At 39.1% G+C, this 22485-nt stretch overlaps 1 long non-coding RNA gene across 3 annotated transcripts in view; it reads left to right on the top strand.

The window, feature by feature from the left end:
* The window catches only part of LOC140827667 (uncharacterized), a 76847-nt gene that overhangs the window by 43787 nt on the left and 10575 nt on the right, over positions 1–22485 (top strand). Inside the window, exon 3 of one of the 3 annotated variants that reach the window (XR_012117000.1) lies at positions 21832–22298. The exons of 1 other annotated variant lie outside the window; for it this stretch is intronic. This is a non-coding gene — a long non-coding RNA (uncharacterized lncRNA). Of the gene's footprint in view, positions 1–20659; positions 21024–21831; positions 22299–22485 lie in introns of those variants that run through there. One more of the 3 variants, XR_012116999.1, reaches the window with a different exon arrangement.

Raw genomic sequence — 22485 nt, 5'->3', positions numbered from 1 at the left:
AACAGAACTTATCAGACAAATAGATTATAATGATTATGAGCTATCCTTGATCTTGGGCTCCCTCTGGGACCTTTTCCTGTAAATGGGCTCCCTCTAGGGGCTTTTCCCGCATTCGGGCTCCCTCCGGGGTCTTCTCTCATAGACAGGCTCCCTCTGGGGCCTTTTCTCTCACAGGCTTTCCCGATGTACCATTATCAGATTCAAATAATTAACTTATCATTCGGAGGAAAATTTGTTCGAACAGAATGACACCAACATAGAACGAAACGGAGAAGCATAAACGAACAAACAGACGAAACGAAATAAACGATTTAAAGTAACATAGTGATTTTCGAAATCCACACTTATTCACATCATGCCGTAGATGATTGAATTTTAAAACATACATAATCTTTAAAACATATAAACTCACTTACCTGAAAGATTGTTCAGAAAATCTTGGAATAAACAAGTCGGAACTTGACACTGAAAAACCAGTCATCTTGCAAAATTTTTTGCTCCTACTTGAACCGTTGGATCGATCTGAAATTTGGATATGTTGCTCCAAACACGTGTACGTATATTCTGAACGGTGGAGATCGGATTTGGACGTGTAAAAAACAATGAGAAAAACTTTCTGAAATTTGATAGAATTTTTGGTACTCGAAAATTGCTACTTTTGGAGAAAACTTTTGATGTTGTTTGGGTGTGATTTCACTGATTCTTTTGCCACTATTTATGTAACGTACCGTACTTTTTACTACTTGAAATTTGCGGAAAAATTAAAAAATTTCTCAAATAAAAGGCGAACCTTCAAAATTCGATAAAATATACTGTACGTCCCAAAGGTAGTTGTAACTAAAGATCTAAAATAAAGTTTGACAAAAGTAGTTGTTTAAAATCTCATAGCCAGTAACGTGAAATCAGAGTATTTGACTTTTCATAAAAACTTAAAACTTGGGCGATCCTCGGGTCTAGCCTCCAGGTCAGTCCAAGCCAGCTCATTGGTCCCCACCCCTTGTCTCCTCAAAATCATACTCACCTGTATCAATTAAGTCTAGTGAGTCTTAAGACTCGACACGTATAAACTGGAAATAACGAGTAGTACGTATTAAAATCACATGCAACTTTAAAATAGAACATTACATACTTGAACTTTAACATGCGTATAAAGCTTGAACTTACATACGTGACATAGACGTGCCATAACGTGAAACTTTTCTTAATCATGCTTGCATACTTGTACATACATGATCATACATAAACTTCATCATTTTATGTAGAGGCATGTTTCAAAGCAAGTGACCCATACATAAAATTGCCTGATCAGACTAAACCACAGTATTGGGCTGACAGAGAAGAATCCACTGCCACATACATGAGATCCCCGTTCATGATTTAACGGGTAGATTGGTCCTCGTTCATGCTTTAACGCTTTCCAATCCTGATCTAAACCCGTTCATGCTTTAACGGGGTGGAGAGGTCCTCGGCCACGTTCACCGACTTCCAAACCCATTCATAAATTTGGTCACAAGACATTTAGCATACCTCAAAAACTTGAAATATTTTCTTTTTACACGTCAACATACTTACTTGGCGTTGAGGGGTTCGTTGGATCTCGCTTGGAGCCACTGCTGCAACATACTAACATGAGTTCAAATGCTTAACTTGCATAAATTAGACGTAGGTACTCGAACTCAGCACCAAAGTAATCAAATAACTTATGACATTCTAGATCACTCGGGACTTGACCTCTGTTAATCATCGTACTAACCATTATCTTGAACCCCAAGGCATTCAATAAATTTTTCCCCAAAAAGTGAAGCACACGGACCCCATGCCTGGGTCCGTATAGGGGTCTGTGTAGCTACTGTAAAAACACGCCGAAAGGAAAGAAGGGCAAGGACCCCGTGTCAAGGTCTGTCGAAGGGTCCATGTAGGCTCGGTTTGCTGACACTAAGAAGGAAACAAGGGCACAGACCCCGTGCCCTGGTCTGTGTGGGGGTCCGTGTACTCACTGTGCGCGAAAACCAACAGAAATTTCTATGCTTGTGACTTAATCTCCCTTACTCGATCCTCCCGACCATGAATCGACACCTCGAGACTCATCCTAGGATACTACAACACTGACTCAAGCCTATACAATTGTCCCGAAACAACCACGCATGACAAATAACCCAATAAACTTGTGAACACGAATTTTGACAACAAAATGAATTTTACGACTAATCATTCTCCCAAGTGCCTAACGACGCAAAGCGAATCCAAAATAATCCTCCCAATGTCATTAAAAATGTAGCGATATGTAGCAGCGATCACCGTCGATCCCCAACGAAGCCTGCAACCATAAAACTTCAAGAACACGTCAATAACATATTTTCAGAAAACGGAGTTTGAGCAGTTCCACGAAAAACACCATAACTCACTCAATCTTTATCCAAATATTTTGAATTCTATATCAAATCGAAGGTATCAAAAAGTTCTACGTTTCTTAAGTTGAACGTTTTCTCAAACTCTTGACCGAAAAATCGCAGTATTTAAAATATCAGTAAAAACGAGATATGAGATAAAAAAAAATGGTTTCAAAAGTGATCCAAACATGATTGATCAAACTTCTAGACATCACCTATGTATTTTCTTGCATAAAAACATCGCAACACATAATATGACTAGATCGACGCAGGAAAAACAGAATATACATGTCTTTTGATGTTTAAAACTCACAATACGGCGATACCGAAGCGGAGACAAAGCGAGGCTTGATCCGGGACGAACGTGACACTATCTTCTTGCAATAAAAATCACTGAAAACTTTTTGGAAATTCAAAAGGGAGGGGCGGCTGCTCTAAGGTGGAGGAACCCTAGGTTTTTGCTCTCCAAAATATAAAAAATCTGAAAATAAAATGTGTAGGTGTATGTGTTGTGTGTTTTGGTGTGTGTAAAAAATGTGTAAGTGTGTGTGAGTGTGTGAAACACGCGTGTGTGTGTGTGTGTTTTAATTAGGAGTATATAGGGATGTAATGAACCAAACCGTTTGTGAGCTATTCAAAGCTTGATTCGATAAAAGCTCGTTTGAGCTCGTTTAATGAGGCTCGTTAAGATAAACAAACCAAACTCAAGCTTTACAGTATTCTGCTCGTTAGCTCGTGAACATGTTCGTTGGTAAGTTCATGAGTAATCTTTTAGATGAAAAAATAATAGTTTTGATATTTGATTTATTGATTTTGCATATTATTTATGCAATATATAGAAAAATCTATTAAATTTATTTATTATAATAAATTTACAAATTTTAATAAGAATAATATATTTTTCTTTAAATATATTATAATTTATTTTTAATTAATTTAATGAAAATTTAAATGTATAATTCATATTTATTAAACTTGTTTAGGCTCGATAAAGGCTTGAATAAGCTCGTGAGCCATGCATATATTCGTTAAATAAAGCTCGAGCTTGGCTCGATTATAAACGAGCCAAGCTCAAACATTCAAGAGTTTGGCTCGACTCGATTACATCCCTAGGAGTAATTAGTGCTAATTTAACTAATTAAAATGCTAACAAAAATTAACTCACACTAATTTTAAGCAACTCCTTAATTAAAAATAAATACACACTAATTTTATAAAATTTTCCTTTTTTAACAAATAGAATGCACAAAGCCAACTTTAAAAGTTTAAAAATTATAAACTCACTAATTACAAAATTTTAGGCTTTTAAAATACTAAAACTAGGTAAATTATTTAAAATGCCCCATTCTCAACTTAAAATAAAATATCATATTTAAAAATTGCCCAAAAACGTCACCGGTCTCCTTTCCTCGATCTCGCCTCGAATAATCGCCTGAAACGTGAAACTCAAGAAAACATTTTAAATCGTGCATCACATAAACATAATAAGTTTAAAGCAACGTAATTTAAATAAATCATGCATCACTAAAATCATTTTAAACTTAAATAAAAGATTTAACAATTAAATGAATGCATGGAATTTACGTGTACTGATTTTGGGTTCTACAGTTCCTCCCCCACTTATATAAATTTCGTCCTCGAAATTAAATCTTACAAAACAATTTCGGGTACCGGTTTCTCATTATAGCTTCAGTCTCCCATGTGGCATCTTCAACTGATTGGTTTAGCCACCAGACTTTGACTAGTTTCGTCACCTTGTTCCGAAGCCTACGCTCCTGTCTGTCTAGGATTTGGACAGGTCTTTCCTCACACGACATGTCTGGAGCCAACTGTAACGGTTCATAGCTCAACACGTGCGATGGATTAGCTAGGTACTTCCTCAACATAGAGACGTGGAACACATTGTGTACCCCGGTCAGATTCGGCGGAAGGGAAACACGATAGGCTAGTGTCCCAATTCTGTCCAGAATCTCGAAAGGTCCAATAAACCTCGGACACAACTTGCCTCTTTTCCCAAATCTCATAACACCCTTCATGGGTGCTATCTTTACAAAAACGTGATCACCTACGGCAAACTCGAGATCTCTTATTCTTTTATCAGCATAACTCTTCTGACGACTTTGGGCAATCTTCATCCTGTCTCGGATCTTGACCACCACACCTGCAGTCTTCTGAACTATCGCTGGACCAAGTTCTGCTCTCTCACCAACTTCATCCCAGTGAATCGGCGATTTGCACTTCCTTTCATACAAAGCCTCGTAGGGAGCCATACCTATGGATGCTTGAAAACTGTTGTTGTAGGTAAACTCCACTAGAGGTAGCTTAGATTCCCAAGTCCCCTAGAAATAAATCATATAGGCTCGCAATAGATCCTCCAAAATCTGAATCACTCGCTCAGATTGGCCATCTGTCTGCAGGTGAAAAGCGGTACTGAAAATCAACTTTGTCCCCATGGCTGCATGTAAGCTCTTCCAAAAAGACGATGTAAACCTCGGATCCCGGTCGGACACAATAGAAACTGGGATCCCGTGCAATCAAAATATCTCCCTTATATAGAGCTCTGCATACCGCGTCATGGAGAAAGTCGTCTTCGCTGGCAAAAAGTTCGCTGGCTTGGTAAGTCGATCCACTATAACCCAAATAGCATTGGATCCTCTGACTGACCTCGGCAAACCAACAACGAAATCAATGGTAATATTCTCCCATTTCCACGCAAGAATATGGAGTGGCTTAAGCGTTCCTGCTGGACTTTGATGTTCTGCCTTCACCTGCTGACAAGTGAGGCACTCAGACATAAATCTGTGAATGTCTCGCTTCATCCCTGGCCACCAATACAAAATCTGTAGATCCTTGTACATCTTGGTACCTCCCGGATGGATGGAATACGGAGATGCAAGTGCCTCTGACAGGATATCCTCCCTGATGGAGTCAACGTTAGGCACCCAAATTCTACCTCTGTATCTAACAATACCATCAGACACTGAGTAGAGTACACTGCCCTTGTCTTCATCTTTCAGCCTCCGTTTCTGCAAGTGCTCGTATTAAGGCTGTCCTCTACGGTCTCGCAAATCGGATTTCACTGTCAGATTAGATAGTCTGGGGGCTCTTTCCTTGGGATAAACCTCTAACCCAAACCCTTGAATCTCAGAGTGAATAGGTCTCTGTACTGACAACTGTGCTATGACTGCAAACTTTCGGTTCAACGCATCTGCCACGACGTTAGCTTTTTCCGGATGGTAGCTAATCTCGCAATCATAGTCTTTCACCAATTATAACCACCGTCTCTGTCTCATATTCAGCTCTTTATGCGTGAAGAAATACTTGAGACTCTCCAAATATTCAATGCAAAGACAACTGAGGCTAATTCTAAATCATGAGTCGGATAGTTCTTCTCATGCACCTTCAACTGTCTGGAAGCGTAAGATATCACCTGACCGTGCTGCATCAACACTGCGCCTAAACCGAGTTTAGATGCATCGGTTTATAGCACGAAATCTCCTTACCCTGATGGCATGGCTAACACTGGCGCTGAAATAAGAGCTTGTTTCAAGGTATCAAAGCTTTTCTGACTTTCATCACTCCACACGAACTTGGCATTCTTCTTGGTTGATGAAGTGAGAGGCACTGCTATCAACGAAAACCCTGAATAAACTTACGGTAGTAACCGGCTAAACCCAAAAAACAACGGATCTCTAATGCATTCTTTGGCTCAACCCATTCCTTAACATCTTTCATCTTCGTTGGATTCACCTCAATACCACTGCTAGATACTATGTGACCTAAAAACGCTACCTTCTCCAACTAGAATTCACACTTACTGAACTTCGCAAATAACTTGCGACTCTGCAAAATCTGTAAAACTGTCCTCAAATTCTGATTGTGCTCCTCATGGCTCTTCAAGTAAATAAGGATATCGTCAATAAACACTATGATGAATTGCTAAAGGTAAGGCTGAAATACTCGGTCCATTAGGTCCATGAAAATAGCTGGAGCATTCGTCAGCCCAAACGGCATTACTAAGAACTCGTAATGCCCATACCTGGTCCTGAAGGCCGTCTTGTGCACATCTGCATCTTTCATCTTCAGTTGGTAATACCCTGATCGAAGATCTATCTTAGAGAACACTGTAGCTCCCTGCAACTGATCAAACAAGTCTTCGATTCTAGGAAGTGTATATTTATTCTTGATCGTTACCTTATTCAAATCTCGGTAATCAATGCACAGTCTCATGCTCCCATATTTCTTTTTCACAAAAAGCAATGGTGCGCCCCACGGTGAGAAACTGGGGCGAATGAATTCCTTGTCTAGGAGCTCTTGAATCTGCTGTTTGAAGTTTGAACTCTAACATCTCAGCTGGAGCTAGCCTATACGGTGCCTTAGAGATCGGCACAGTGCCTGGCATAAGACCAATTGAAAACTCCATCTCTCTCTCTGGTGGAAAGCCTGTGACGTCATATAGAAAGACGTCAGGAAAATCTCTGACCAGTGGTACATCAGTTATAGACGGAGTGGGCATGTAAGGTGTGGAAATAATGCTGGTCAAGAAGGCGTGACACCCCTTGTGAATGAGTCTCCGTGCCTACATGCAAGAGATCATACGAGGGAAACTCCTCCATCTAGCTAGCTCAAAGAGAAACTGCTCCATGCTCAAAGGTCTTACTAACACTGACCTTTTTTGGAAATCAATAAGAACTTTGTTCTTTGTTAGCAAGTCCATACCCAAAATAATTTGAAATTCTGGCATCGGCAACACTATCAGATCGGCATATACAAGGTGGCCCTGCAGTTCTAGATCAACATCTCTGACCACGCTGGTAGCTAACAGTTCTTCCCCTGGTGGGACTGTCACTGAGTAGGTCACATCAAGGCCTATGGACTTGATGTCTAAATGATTAGCGAATGTCTCCGATATAAAGGAGTGAGTGTCTCCTGAGTCTATCAGGGCCTTCGTAGCTAATCTCTTGACGAAAATATTTCCTGAGAGTCATAAGTACATCACAACTTATATCCCAAAAGTTCTAATATGAACCTTAGGCAACAAAAGACACCAAAATGTCTACTAGCATCCTAATAATCCCAATTCAAAACCAACATGCAAGGCAAAGTAATACAATGTTTAATTAAATAGTTTACTAGTAAATAACGTCGTGTCTGGGTTCGCCTCCTGAGCATGCATGGCGAACACTCTTCCCTGTGTCGGTTGCCTCCACTATGGGCACTCCTTCAGCATGTGGTCACTCGCTCTGCACTTGAAACATTTGCTTGACCCATACAAACACTGTCCCGGGTGTTGGCGGTTGCACTTCGGGCACACCAGGTGCTCTCCCGGCCTCCGTGGTGCCTTCTGCTGTGGCATAGGACCCTTGCCCTTAGGCGATCCCTGATAAAGCTTCTTCCCTGGCTGCCCCTGGAACGACCTCTTAAAATAAGGTCGCTGTTGTTGTTGCTGTTGAGCTTGATAGGGCCTCTTGCCCTGCCTATCACTCTCGATATCCCTTTGGTCCTGCTCTGCCGCCAAAGCTCTAGATACGACAATAGCATATGTAGTAGGACTAGCAACCCTGACATCACGGCGCAAGATCGACCGCAAACCATCCATGAAATGCCTCAGCTTCCCTTGGGCATCATTAGCTATCAGGGGCACAAAGTGACACCCCCTTTCGAACTTCCTGACAAAGTCTGCCACGCTGTTGTCTCCTTGCCGCAGCATCATGAACTCCCCAGTCAATCTGGATTGTACTTTTTCAATGAAGTACTTGGAGTAAAAGTGTAATGCCCGAGATTTAATCACTGTAATCAGACATTGATTAATTGAAAGAATTGAGGTTATAGGAACTCAAGTGAAGAAGCGGGCGTCGGTGCATTATAAGCCAAGATGTTGGACAGAACATCTGGGGCCCGAGCGGTAGGAAAAGACCGCCCGAGCGCCAGTGCAACATAAGTTTACCATTCGGACAGAACGTCTGGCGCTCGAGCGGTAGTTTTTGACCGCCCAAGCGCCAGTGGATGATAAGATGAGGGCTTGGACAGAACATTCCGCGCCCGAGCGGCACATTACAACCGCCCGAGCGCCGCCTGAAATAGGTGAAAAAGATACACGTATCATTGCCCATGCAATTTGATATATATATATATATATATATGGTCATTCATTCAGCAATTCAGACAAAAGAAGTTCGAGAAAATCCTCCAGAAATCCTTACGCCTTTTATTCTAGGAATTTGAAGGTTACGCAAAATCCGTCCGTCAGAATTTTGATATGAATATATTTCTGTGATCCTCGTGTTAGCGGCTTCACATGAACATAAGTTTTACTACGTTTTGATATGATTTGAAAATATGATGTTGAAGGAATCAGATATGATTCATATATGGTGTTCTTGACGTAATAGACATCGTATAATCGAAACCGGATTTAAGAACAGATACTGTATGGAATTGTTATGATTTTCAGAATGGATTTGATTGAGATTTGATATCAGATTTGTATTGTTATCGATTATGAGTTGTGGGAATTGATATCTGTTGATTTGTATTGCTGGGTATATTGAGATTATGCAGTTATGCCGTTGAAACAGAATTAGATTGAGCTCTGTTTATATCCAGTATTGATTTGAGTAGTGTATTGATATTATACTCCTCGACATTGTCATTGCCAGATTGAGTATTGACATGCTTCGAATTCGAGACTTCGACAGAGCCAGAAACCGAGAAAAGAAAGGTATAAATCAATGGCAATCGGGAGATTGACTTGAGTTACACTTAACTTGAGTTTTCCTAAACCACATACTTTATTTTAGTGTATTGATGTTTGCAATTTATGATATTGATATGCTTAGTCTATTGAGTTATAGCAAAGCATGTATTGAGTCACAGGCGGAGATGCCTAGTCGTTGGCGGATATGCCAAGTTCGTGGCAGTTATGCCAAGACACTGGATGTTTGATTTATATCGATGTTGCTTAGGAGTAGATCGACTCCTATCGCTGAGATTCGATATATGTGTTAATGTCCAGGAACCGGGATCCCTAGATTAGAGATGAGTCGAGTATGAGATGACGAGTCATGTGTTATTTACAGTTTTATATCATTCATGTTTTCGAATTTGATACATGTTATTGATAACTGTTATATGCTTTTGTATATGTTTTTATATGATTGCATGTTTACATTGTTTATATTGGGATTATATTCTCACCGGAGTTATCTGGCTGTTGTCGTGTTTGTATGTGTGCATGACAACAGGTGAGACATGATCAGGGTCAAGAAGAGGATAAGAGAGGACTAGTTAGCGTGGAGATCAGGAAAAGAAGCAGATAGGCTTCAGCACTTGATATATAGTAGTTGAACCCTATTTTGCTTTGAATGTAATTGTACAAGACTTGTACTTTTATATGAATGTCTATACTAGATGAATTCCATTACGTTCCGCATTTGTATACAAAAAAAAAAATTAGACCATGTTTACCTTAATTGATTAAATTATTCCCAAAGAACGATTAAGTAATGAATTAGCATCCGGGTCCCCGCAAAAAAGACCTCCTTAAATCCTGTTCCAAGTCAACGTCTGTATATTAACTGATACTGACGCACTCTCCCACCACAGTCTAGCGTCCCTGCCAGAAGGAATGTGGCACACCTGATTCTATCTGTATCGGTCAGTTCCATAAAGTCGAAGATTACCTCGATGGATATAATCCATCCCTCAACTATCATAGGGTCAGTGGTCCCCAAAAACTCCTTTAGGTTCATCCTCCTGAACCTCTCATACACCATCTCTGGTCGGGGCCTAGCCCCCGTATCAACTGTAGCCTAGTTCCCAGCAAACTTTGCGAAGAACTGCGTCATGCCTGCAAGCATCTGCGCCTGCTTGTCCGGAGGTGGAGGTGGAGGATTGGCCCTCTCCTCATCTCGAGGCTCTCGGTCCACTTCCCTAGCTTCACGGTTAATCAAGCGTCTAGGAGGCATACTGTTCCAATAATTTACCCACTCGTAAACCCAATTGCATGAACATAATATCACTAACATATGATGCACGTAGTTTGAACTTTAAAACATGGACATGCCAAAATCATGACTTAATGTTTAATGCATAACGTAATTCAAAACCTTAAAACTTACACAGACTTGAGGTGTGACTTCGTGAGCTTCTGGAAACTGGCAGTAGACATAACCCTTTACAAAAACTCGGCTCTGATACTAACTGTAACGTACCGTACTTTTTACTACTTGAAATTTGCAGAAAAATTAAAAAATTTCTCAAATAAAAGGCGAACCTTCAAAATTCAGTAAAATAAACTATATGTACCAAAAGTAGTTGCAACAAAAGATCTAAAATAAAGTTTGACAAAAGTAGTTGTTTAAAATCTCATAACCAGTAACGTTAAATCAGAGTATTTGACTTTTCATAAAAACTTAAAACTTGGGCTGTTCTCTGGTCTAGCCTCCTGCTCAGTCCAAGCCAACTCCTTGGTCCCTACCCCTTGTCTTCTCAAAATCATACTCACCTGCATCGATCAAGTCTAGTGAATCTAAAGACTCAACACGTATAAACTGGAAGTAACGAGTAGTATGTAATAAAATCAATTGCAACTTTACAATAGAACATTACATGCTTGAACTTTAACATGCGTATAAAGCTTGAACTTACATACGTAACATAGACGTGCCATAACGTGAAACTTTTCTTAATCATGCTTGCATACTTGTACATACATGATCATACATAAACTTCATCATTTTATGTAGATGCATGTTTCAAAGCAAGTGACCCATACATAAAATTGCCTGATCAGACTAAACCACAGTACTGGACTGACAGAGAAGAATCCATTGCCACAGACATGAGATCCCCGTTCATGCTTTAACGCTTTCCAATCCTGATCTAAACCCGTTCATGCTTTAACGAGGTGGAGAGGTCCTTGGCCACGTTCACCGACTTCCAAACCCATTCATAAATTTGGTCACAAGACATTTTGCATACCTCAGAAACTTGAAATATTATCTATTTGCGCGTCAACATACTTACTTGGCGTTGAGGGGTTCGTTGGATCTCGCTTGGGGCCACTGCTGCAACATACTATCATGAGTTCAAATGCTTAACTTGCATAACTTAGACGTAGGTACTCGAACTCACCACCGAAGTAATCAAATAACTTATGATATTCTAAATCACTTGGGACTTGACCTCTTTTAATCATCGTACTAACCATTATCTTGAACCCCAAGGCATTCAATAAATTTTTCCCCAAAATGTGAAGCACACGGACCCCGTGCCCAGATCCGGCTCTGGGTCCATGTAGACTCTGTAAAATTTATCATGAAGAAAAGGGGAGGCACGGACCCCGTGCTTGGGTCCGTATAGGGGTCCGTGTAGCTACTGTAAAAACACACCGAAAGGAAAGAAGGGCACGGACCCCGTGTCAGGATCCGTCGAAGGGTCCGTGTAGGCTCGGTTTGCTGACACTAAGAAGGAAACAAGGGCACGACCCCGTGCCCTGGTCCGTGTGGGGGTCTGTGTACTCATTTTGCGCGAAAACCAACGGAAATTTCTGTGCTTGTGACTTAATCTCCCTTACTCAATCCTCCGACCATGAATCGACACCTCGAGACTCATCCTAGGATACTACAACACAGACTCAAGCCTATACAATTGTCCCGAAACAACCACGCATGACAAATAACCCAATAAACTTGTGAACACGACTTTTGACAACAAAATGAATTTTACGACAACTCATTCTCCCAATTGCCTAACGACGTGAAGAGATCACCTGTCGATCTCCAACGATACGTAGCAGCGATCACCCGTCGATCTCCAACGAAGCCTGCAACCATAAAACTTCAAGAACACGTCAATCACATATTTTCAGAAAACGTAGTTTGAGCTGTCCCACGAAAAACATCATAACTCACTCAATCTTTATCTAAATATTTCGAATTTTATATCAAATCGAAGGTATCAAAAATTACTACATTTAGTACGTTGAAAGTTTTCCTAAAATCTCAACCGAAAAATCGCAGTATTTAAAAGATCAGTAAAAACGAGATTTGAGATAAAAAAAAAAAAAAGGTTTCAAAAGTGATCCAAACATGATTGCTCAAACTTCTACACATCACCCATGTATTTTCTCATATAAAAACATCGCACCACATAATGTGACTAGGTCGACGCAGGAAAAAAGAATATACATGCCTTTTGTTATTTAAAACTCACGATACGGCGATACCGAAGCGGAGACGGAGCGAGGTTTGATCCGGAACGAACGTAGCACTATCTTCTTACAATACAAATCACCGAAAACTTGCTGGAAATTCAAAAGGGAGGGGCGGCTGCTGTAGGCGGAGGAACCCTAGGTTTTTGCTCTCCAAAATATAAAAAATCTGAAAATAAAATGTGTAGGTGTGTGTGTTGTGTGTTTCGGTGTGTGTAAAAAATGTGTAAGTGTGTGTGAGTGTGTGAAACATGTATGTGTGTGTGTTTTAATTAGGAGTAATTAGTGCTAATTTAACTAATTAAAATGCTAACAAAAGTTAACTCACACTAATTTTAAACAACTCCTTAATTGAAAATAAATACACACTAATTTTATAAAATTCTCATTTTTAACAAATAGAATGCACAAAGCTAACTTTAAAAGTTTCAAAATTATAAACTCACTAATTACAAAATTTTAGGCTTTTAAAATACTAAAACTAGGTAAATTATTTAAAACGCCTCATTCTCAACTTAAAATAAAATATCATATTTAAAAATTGCCCAAAAACGTCACCGGTCTCCTTTCCTCGATCACGCCTCGAATAATCGTCTGAAACGTGAAACTCAAGAAAACGTTTTAAATCGTGCATCACATAAACATAATAAGTTTAAAGTAATGCAATTTAAATAAATCATGCATCAGTAAAATCATTTTAAACTTAAATAAAAGATTTAACAATTAAATGAATGCATGAGATTTACGTGTACTGATTTTGGGCTCTACAGTTCCTCTCCCACTTATATAAATTTCGTCCTCAAAATTAAATCTTACGAAAAAATTCCGGGTAGCGGTTTCTCATATTAACTTCAGTCTCCCAAGTGGCCTCTTCCACTGATTGGTTTAGCCACCGGACTTTGACTCGTTTCGTCACCTTGTTCCGAAGCCTACGCTCCTGTCTGTCTAGGATTTGGACATGTCTTTCCTCATACGACATGTCTGGAGCCAACTGCAACGGTCATAGCTCAACACGTGCGAAGGATTAGCTAGGTACTTCCTCAACATTGAGACTTGGAACACATTGTGTACCCCGACCAGATTCGGCGGAAGGGAAACACGATAGGCTAGTGTCCCAATTCTGTCTTGAATCTCGAAGGGTCCAATAAATCTCGAACACAACTTGCCATTTTTCTCAAATCTCATAACACCCTTCATGGGTGCTATCTTTACAAAAACGTGATCACCTACGGCAAACTCGAGATCTCTCCTTCTTTTATCAGCATAACTCTTCTGACGACTCTGTGCAATCTTCATCCTGTCTCGGATCTTGATCACCACATTTGCAGTCTTCTGAACTATCTCTGGACTAAGTTATGCTCTCTCAACAACTTCATCCCAGTGAATCGGCGATCTGGACTTCCTTCCATACAAAGCCTCGTAGGGAGCCATACCTATGGATGCTTGAAAACTGTTGTTGTAGGTAAAATCCACTAGAGGTAGCTTAGATTCCCAAGTCCCCTGGAAATCGATCATACAGGCTCACTATAGATCCTCCAAAATCTGAATCACTCGCTCAGATTGGCCATCTATCTGCGAGTGAAAATCGGTACTGAAAAACAACTTCGTCTCCATGGCTGCATGTAAGCTCTTCCAAAAGGACGATGTAAACCTCGGGTCTCGGTCGGACACAATAGAAACTGGGATCCCGTGCAATCAAACTATCTCCCTGATATAGAGCTCCGCATACTACATCATGGAGAAATTCATTTTTACTGGCAAAAAGTGCGTTGACTTGGTAAGTCGATCCACTATCACCCAAATAGAATTGGATCCTCTGACTGAACTCGGCAAACCAACAACGAAATCCATGGTAATATTCTCCCATTTTCACACAGAGATATAGGGTGGCTTAAGCGTTCCTGCTGGCCTTTGATGTTCTGCCTTCACCTGCTGACAAGTGAGGCATTCAGACACAAATCTGCGGATAACCAATGTGACTTTAGGCATTCCCCCTCCATACCAAAGGTTTATGGCATTAATCACCAATGTGACTTTAGGTCTTCTCCCTCCATGCTAAATGTTGCATGTAATTTATTCTCCTCCATGCCATAATTCATCTTCAATGCAAAACAAAAATTAACTTGGTAGTTTGTCTCTTTATATAGTAAAATTTTGGGTCTTCACATCCTTCCCTCCTTGTTTAAAGTTTCGTCCTTGAAACTTGAATTATCTTGGTCTTTGAAAGGGTAGGGATGATGTCTACTCGTTATTTCTTCAAGGTCCCAAGTAGCTTCTCTTTCGGTATTATTAGACCATTGTATTTTCACGTATGGATGGTGCGGTGATGTAGTAATCCTTCTTTGTCCACTATACAGTATGGACTTCTTCATATTTCAATTCTTCATTCAGGTTGCCATCGAGTAGCAATGGTGCAACCTCGAAAATATGACTCGAGTTTGGAATGTATCTTCTTAGTTGTGAAACGTGGAAGACGTTATGGATTCTTGACATGTCAGGCGGCAAGGCAAGCCAATAAGCTAGGGTTCCGATTCTTTCCAGAATTTTGAAGGGTCTGACGTTTCTTGGGTTCAATTTTCATGATTTGCTGAAGCGGACCACTCCCTTCATAGGTGAAACCTTGACATAGGTCTTCTCACCGACTTCAAACTCCAACGGCCTTCTCTTCAAGTCATCACAGCTCTTTTGTCTGTCCTGGGCCGCTTTGAGTTTCTCCCTGATGATAGCTACCTTCTCAACCATGATCTGTACTAGTCAGGCTTGGTGATGGCTTTCTCCCCTATTTCGTCCCAATACAGGGGCGACCTACATTTTCTTCCATAGAGAGCTTTATAAGGGGCCATCTCTATGCTACTGTGGTAGCTGTTATTGTATATGAACTATATTAGAGGTAGATGCTCACTCCAATTTCCTTTGAAATCTAGAGCACACGCCCTTAACATGTCCTCTAAGGTTTGAGTAGTTCTTTCGGTTTGGCCATCTATTTGCGGGTGATAGGCCGTGCTGATGGTGACCTTGGTTCCTATGGCTTCTTGGAAACTTTTCCAAAATCGAGACACAAAACTTGGATCCCTATCAAATAGTATACTTGCTGGAACTCCATGTAATCTTACTATGTTGTCCATGTACAGGGTGGCTAGTTTATCTAGGTGTATTTCAATTGCATCGGTAAAAATTGTGCTGATTTGGTTAGTCGGTCGGTGATAACCCAGATCCAATCATGGTTTTGTCTTGACTTTGATAATCCTTCCACAAAGTCCATGGAAATATGCTCTCACTTCTATGTTGGGATCTCTAGCGGTTGTAGGAGTCCTCGAGGTCGTTGATGTTCGGCTTTGACCTGTTGACAAATTTGGCATTTAGCGACAAATTCAGCTACGTCCTTCTTCATTCCATTCCACAAGTAATTCTGTTTCAAGTCTCGATACATTTTGATGCTCCCAGGGTGAATTGAAACTTTGACATGTGTGCCTTAGACATTACTTCTCGTCTTATCTCATCGAGGTCTGGTACACACAAACGTCCTTTCGACGCCTTTCTCATCAGTTTGAAATTCTTGAGCTTTTCTTTCTTGAAGTTGCTCCTTAATTTTTGCTATGAAAGGATCGTGATTTTGTTTCAACTTGATGGTTTCTTGAAGGCATGGTTGAGCTGAAAGAGACGATAAATTTACTTTTCTAACGTCTCTTCGGCTCAATGCATCTGCTACCTTGTTTGCTTTATCTAGATGGTAACTGATTGTTAAATCATAATCCTTCAAGAGTTCAATCCACCGTCTCTGCCTCATGTTTAATTCCTTTTGAGTGAATAAGTATTTGAGGCTTTGATGATCGGTGAATATCTCGCATTTAGCACCATATAGATAATGTCTCCATATTTTTAGTGCAAATACGATGGCTGCTAACTCAAGATCATGAGTTGAATAGTTTTTCTCATACGATTTTAATTGTCTTGATGCGTAGGCAATTGTCTACGTGAGTTTGGTGACGGGTATGGCTATTGAAGAAAATCCTTCAACAAATTTCCTATAATATCCAGCTAAACCCACAAAGCTTCAAATCTCAGTTACTGATTTTGTTCTAGGCCAGTCCACAATTGCCTCTACATTCTTGGGGGCCGCTGAAACACCTAAATCATAGATTATGTGTCCCAAGAAGGTGACACTTGTTAGCCAAACTTCACATTTCTTAAATTTGGCATACAGTTCTTTTTCTCTTAGTGTTTCTAGAGTGAGGCAAAGATGTTCCTCATAATCTTCCTTACTTTGTGAGGACACAAGAATGTCGTCTATGAATACGACCGCGAATATATCGAGGTATGGTTTAAAGACTCTATTCATGAGGTCCATGAATATTGCTGGGGAATTGGTCAGTCCAAACGGCATTACCTTAAACTCGTAATGGTCATATCTTGTCTTGAAGGCTGTTTTAGGGATATCTTCCATTTTGACCTTCAGTTGATGGTATCCGGACCTCAGATCGAGTTTTGAAAAGACCTTAGCTCCTTTCAATTGATTGAAAAAGTCATCTATCCTCGGGAGAGGGTATTTATTCTTAATTGTAATCTTGTTCAACTATCTATAGTCGATACATATCCTCATACTCCCGTCTTTATTTTTCACGAATAATACAGGGGCTCCCCACGGAGATGCACTGGGTAGAATCTGCTTCTTATCCAACAACTCTTGGAGTTGATCCTTTAGTTCCTTTAACTATGTTGGGACCATTCGGTATGGTGCCTTCGAGATTAGTGCAACCCCAGGGATCAAGTTGATCTCAAACTCCAATTCACGGTCAGGAATCGTGCCAGGAAATTCTTCAGGGAAGACGTCTGGATATTCCTGAATAACTGGAATATCTTGTATCTTCAGAGTAACTTCGTTATTTACCTCGCTGATCATTCTAGTTAGACTTCTTCGCCATACTCCATGGATTTCTAGGTCTGAGAAGCAGAAAGGAAGGATTTTTGTTCCTTATCCTTACCATGAAATACGATTTATTCTTGGATTGCGGTTTGGCATTCTTATCCCGAAAATCTACCATTACATGATTCTTGTCCAACCAATCAATTCCCATGGTACACTGAATATATGAGTATCCATATTTATTTTATTCTATCTTATAGTATCACGATTACTATCTCAAAACTTAAAACCAATATAGAATCTTAGAACATAACTCTTTATTAGCTTATTGACTCAAGTCCCAATAATTATAACCTAGTCAAAATTTCTTTCAACCTTGTACGGAAGAAACTAATTTCTCGAAAAATTCTTCTTTTACTAAATTTGTCTTTAATCAAGACTATGAACCTAGCATGCTTTAATACAACCAAGTTTCATCGGATGTCTTTCTCCTCAAATCTTACCTTTTTTTGTACTATAAGAAGAGTCGGAACTTATTATGTATGCTACACTTCCTCAATGCCCATCAATATCTTACTTTATTTTCATAAGGAAATGTCCTAAAAATAATATAAATTTCTTACCTTCATTCAATATTACAAAATCCTAAATATTTAAATTTAGCACTTAGTATCCCAAATTTAATGTACATATCGTTAATTTTTGAAACAAAAATCAACCTTTACGTCTGAATATCAAAGCTTATATAATTCTTATCTCATATTTTCATAAATAATTTATTATCCACGAGTCAAACATTTCATCTCAAGTCGGAAGCTTATCTTCGATAGGTAAATTACCAAAAATGTAAGTCAACTTATATCAGATAGGTGTATTCCCAAAAATATAATTCAACTTATCTTCGTACATTTCCAAAGAAATGTTACACTTCTTTCATTTCGTATCATATAATCATAATACCAGTCTAGCCTACCTTATCATCTCTCCGACATCCCTGTTCTTTTTCCACTACATCCATAGGTGCTTCTTCTCGTTCTTTCACGTTTTCCACGACAAGGTGCATATAGTTATTTTGTTCTTGCAGTCTATCCATAGCGCTATGAAGCTTGGCGATATAATGTTCTTGCTTGCTAGCAAGGTCTTTTTGTTGATGACGAGAGAGGTTAGCAAGATCCTTCTCAGTTTCAATCCTTACTATCAAATTTCGGTTAGGGGAAACTAGTCGTACCACGTGAGATAGGTTACGTTGAGTTAGGGCAAGCTGGCTCTCTGCTCGATTAAGATGATGGGAGAGACATTGTACATCAATTTGAAGTAGGTTCCTAATCTCCAAGAGTTCTTGTTTCTCTTGTTTTCCTCTAGCGAGTTGAACCTTTAGGGTTTCAATTTCTCATGCTTGGTTTTCAATGGTAAGTTGACGCATGCGAACAAGCACGAGGTGTGGCCATTCAAATAAATATCGAATGAAAAAGAGATCAAAGTTTCATTACCAGATAAGCAAGATATTTGGATCGAACAGAATGAGATTTTCCAAAACTGGAAAAAGGGGTAATTTCGCACAGATTGAAAGCAGTTGACAAAATTGAGTTTTGAGAATCTATGTGAAAGTATAAGCCATCCAATTATGGTGACAACATAAATTTGAAGATTTAAACAAAATGAGATGAATGTGATGTATCAGAATGATTTGGATAGGAAAGCAAGGGTTTTTGCCAAAATTTGACTTCGTCAAATTTTGTCTGTCAAACTTCCAGTCGGATTATGAACCCGGCAGCTCTGATACCACTTAAATGTCACGCCCTGAGACCACGGCGTCAGTGACATCTGGAATTGTTAATCAAATAACAATAAGCCTCGTAGCAAATAGCCAAATGCCAGTCTATTTCGTAAATTTTCCATTGTCTTTACAAATCAAGAAAAATACAGAGGTCTTCTCCCTCCATACCAAAGGTTGCATGTAATTTATTCTCATCCATGCCATAATTCATTTTCAGTACAAAAAAAAATCAACTTGGTATTTTGTCTCTTTGTATAGTAAAATTTTGAGTCTTCACACAAGGAGTCATATAGGTTCCCAATAGGTTTTGTTCGGGGAAGGAAAGTCTTATTAATGCAGAAGAGCTTGCTTTCAGACGTTTTCATAGTCAATGCCATTTCACTATCATTCTTTGCGCTTTTTTGGTCATACAGGAAACCAATGGCTAGTGCACTTTGTGAGGCAAGCCTATTTTCTGCGCTTCGAATGGAATAATGGAAGGCATACCTTGTAAGGCGGAGGAGGAAGGAGATTTATGTTCTGGTCATGAATATGTGATCCACTGCTTATAGGATTGTTCTTGCCACCATTGTCTTAGAGCAACAAGTAGAAGATGTCAAATTCATGTGATTTCTTGCAGCCTTTCACGACGCCACACTTCTAGCAGATTACGAGGTATATATTAACTGATTTTTGTGTAAGAGATCTCGCGATAGAATTTTCTTCATACAAGTTCTTGCTAAGAACTTAATTATAATTTTTGGATGATGAGTGATATTTTCTTTCAAATTTAGATAAGTTTGAGATAATCTTAAATTAGTGAATTTATGATAATATATTTCTTCAATGTTTGATCTTATGTAATGTGGATAAATTTCTTAAACAAATAAAAGAGCACGGCTCTGATAATGATTTAGGAGTCAACTTGGTGAGAAACACTATCTGTGGACTATCAGGGGGCTGATAAGATTCCATTCGAAAGTTTTGTGGCGAGGACATCTTTTAGGCTGAGTTAATTCCTGTGCACTTTCAGTGTCATTGGTTTGCTTCTATTCCCAAGAACAAAGGATAAAAAGATTAGCTTGAATAAATTCATGAAGGACGATGATCTTCTTGAACAAAATGCCAATGTATTAGATATAAATTGTGACAAAAAACGATGTTTTCTTCTAGTTAATCATTTCGATCATAAAGGCGGTGGTTTTGAACAAGGGGAACTTGTTTGTACGTGTCACCCAACGCTCTTGAGAAATATGGACGAGGTTCTTTCACTATTAAGAATAGTCTTCTTATCATATTATTTTTCGAAACAAATTCATGACCGATTGTTTCTCCACATATTAGACCATATGCAGATCTGCATTTGATAACCATGGACTAGAAATACCTGACTCTTCATTGAGATAATTCACATACCTGGAGATCCTGTGGTAAAGGAGTCGTATAGGTGCCCAATAGATTTTTTTCGGCGAAGGCAAGTCTTTTTAATGCAGAAGAGCTTCCTTTCAGAAGTTTTTATAGTCAATGCCTTTTCGCTATCATTCTTTGCGCTATTTTGGTCATACAGCAGGAAACCAATGGCTAGTGCACTTTGTGAGGCAAGCCTATTTTCTGTGCTTCGAATGGAATAATGGAAGGCATCATTTGTAAGGCGGAAGAGGAAGGAGATTTATGTTCTGGTCATGAATATGAGATCCACTGCTTATAGGATTGTTCTTGCCACCATTGTCTTAGAGCAACAAGTAGAAGACGTCAAATTCATGTGATTTCTTGCAGCCTTTCACGACGCCACACTTCTAACAGATTACGAGGTATATATTAAATGATTTTTGTGTAAGAGATCTCACGATAGAATTTTCTTCATACAAGTTCTTTCTAAGGAATTAACTATAATTTTTGGATGATGAGTAATATTTTCTTTAAAATTTAGATAAGTTTGAGATAATATTATATTAGTGAATTTAGGATAATATATTTCTTCAATTTTTAATCTTAATTAATGTGGATAATTTTCTTAAACAAGTAAAAGAGCACGGCTCTGATAATGATTTAGGAGTCAACCTGGTAAGAAACACTGTCTGTGGACTATTAGGGGCTGATAAGATTCCCTTTGAAGGTTTTGTGGCGAGGACATCTTTTAGGCTGAGTTATTTCTTGTGCACTTTCAGTGTCATTGGTTTACATCTATTCCCAAGAACAAAGGATCAAAAGATTAGCTTGAATAAATTCTTGAAGGACGACGATCTTCTTGAACAAAATGCCAATGCATCAAACATGAATTGTGACAAAACACGATGTTTTCTTCTAGTTAATCTTTGAGCTTATAAAGGTGGTGGTTTTGAACAAGTGGCACTTGTTTGTACGTGTCACCCAACGTTGTTGAGAATATTTTATGGACGAGGTTCTCTCACTATTCAGAATATACTTCTTATCATACTTGTTTTCAAAAAAATTTCATGACAGAGTGTTTCTCAACACATTGTACCATATGCAGATCTGCATGTGATAACCATGGACTTGAAGTACCTGGGTCTTATTTAGATCATATTTTGTTCAGTTTCCATCTTGTAAGTGGGAGCATCACATACCTGGAGATCCTGCGGTCAAGGAGTCGTATAGGTGCCCAATAGGTTTAGTTCGAGGAAGGCTAGTCTTTTTAATGCAGAAGAGCTTGCTTTCAGAAGTTTTCATAGTCAATACCATTTCGCTATCATTCTTTGTGCTTTTTTGGTCATACAGCAGGAAACCAATGGCTAGAGAACTTTGTGAGGCAAGCCTATTTTCTGGGCTTCGAATGAAACAATGGAAGGCATCACTTGTAAGGCGGATGAGGAAGGATATTTATGTGATGGCCAGGAATATGAAATACACTGCTTATAGGCTTGCTCTTTCCACCGTTGTCTTAGAGCAACAAGTAGAAGATGTCAAATTCATGTGATTTCTTGCAGCCTTTCACGACGCCACACTTCTAGCAGATTATGAGGTATATATTAAATGATTTTTGTGTAAGAGATCCAGCAATAGAATTTTCTTCATACAAGTTCTTTCTAAGAAATTAACTATAATTTTTGGATGATGAGTAATATTTTCTTTCAATATTTGATAAGTTTGAGATAATATTATATTAGTGAATTTAGGATAATATATTTCTTCAACGTTTGATCTTAAGTAATGTGGATAATTTTCTTAAACAAATAAAAGGGCAGGACTCTGATAATGATTTAGGAGTCGACCTGGTGAGAAACACTGTGTGTGGACTATC

The sequence above is a fragment of the Primulina eburnea genome, chromosome 3 (assembly GCF_022965805.1).
Source record: "Primulina eburnea isolate SZY01 chromosome 3, ASM2296580v1, whole genome shotgun sequence".
Classification (NCBI taxonomy): domain Eukaryota; kingdom Viridiplantae; phylum Streptophyta; class Magnoliopsida; order Lamiales; family Gesneriaceae; genus Primulina; species Primulina eburnea.
The sequence above is the reverse complement of the archived record's forward strand: the minus strand, read 5'-3'. Positions and strand labels throughout refer to the sequence as shown.